Genomic DNA, 1,411 nt, shown 5'->3' with positions numbered 1-1,411 from the left:
CGCCCTGCTCCGTGGCCGCCCGCCGCTTGCCTTCCAAGCGGCGGTGGCGTTTGCAGAGCGATCCGTGCGCATGCGCACGGAACGCTCTTGCACTTTCGGGGGGATTTAAACATCCCCCCGAAAGTTTTTTCAAGTTTTAGGATTTTTGTGCACCCCTGGGGACTGCCCCAAGAGTGCACAAAAATCTCCCTGCCCCCCAGGTCGCCCCTAAGGGCGGATTTAGCGATCCGCACTCAGGGGCAACTTGGGTATTAGATATATAGATTTGGGCGTGAACTGCTCTCTCCTTGCAGTTGGGAACACTGACTGTCAGTGTTCCCGACTGCATGGATGAAGGCCCTACATTTGGTGTCTCTGCAACCATTATGCATACGTTCCAAATAAATTAAAAGTAGACCTTGGCACTATTTGCCCCGTCTTCCCCACCTGCATTCATTTCGTGTGCTTAAAACTGTTGGCGGAATAATTAACACAGCAACAGTGCATAACGGGATTAAAGTGCAGATACAGGTTTATTTATGAACTTACATACTTGATAGTAAAGAGAAGAGACAGAGATAGGGTCCTAACTACATCTCCAGCTGAAAGAGTACACGAAGTATGGAACTTCTGAGGAGGAGGAAATCGCTCGCATTCTAGCAGTATCTGAAGAAGTATCACGCCCCGCCCCTGCCACAAATTTCGTTAGTCTTCTGGCCTCTTGCTCTTTTCTACTGCTGCACACAGACAAACACAGCTACCCATCTTGATCTGTCTCCTTGGAGAGAGCAGCTGCTTTCTTCAGAGGGTGGGCGCTATGCCACTAGGTCTGGTTCAGGCCTCTCCCCTTCCCCAAATCTCCAGGAATTTCCCAACTTGCAGTTGACAACCTTTCTCTCTATATTTAGTGGCAATAATGGCCAATGCTCCTGTCATGATCTGGGCTGTGCACGCACGGCCGAGCAGGCCTAGGGAGCCCGGCTAGCAGTGGGAGGAGGATGGGCCTACAAATCCCAGAAGGCCTTGGGAAGTTTTGGCTCCGATTTTGACCAATAGGGAAGAAGAGGGCTGGGGAATAAGTGAACTGGTACAACAGGGAAAGCTGTTCTTCTTCCCAGAGGGCAGAGCCAGAAGGAAGGTTGCTGTGGGGAAAGAGAGCCTCATCCTGAGGGAAGGGTGAGTAGTCTAAGGCCACTTGAGATAGTGAGCTAGGCAGGGGTCATTTCGTAGAAAAAGAGCTAGGGGAACTCATTAGTATAACTCATTAGCATGTGCCACACCTCCTGGCATCACCTGAAGTGTGTCATAAGGCCACACACCCCGCCCCCAACGATCCCGGCCGCCACCGCCGGCCTTGCAGCTCCACTGCCGAGCCCCATGAGGGGCCCGGCGGTGGACCTGCAAGGCCGGCGGGAGTGCAAGGAAGCCCCGC

This window comes from Gekko japonicus, unplaced genomic scaffold (genome assembly GCF_001447785.1).
Source record: "Gekko japonicus isolate JY-2015 unplaced genomic scaffold, Gekko_japonicus_V1.1 scaffold1139, whole genome shotgun sequence".
Classification (NCBI taxonomy): Eukaryota; Metazoa; Chordata; class Lepidosauria; order Squamata; family Gekkonidae; genus Gekko; species Gekko japonicus.
Note: the sequence above shows the minus strand (reverse complement) of the source record.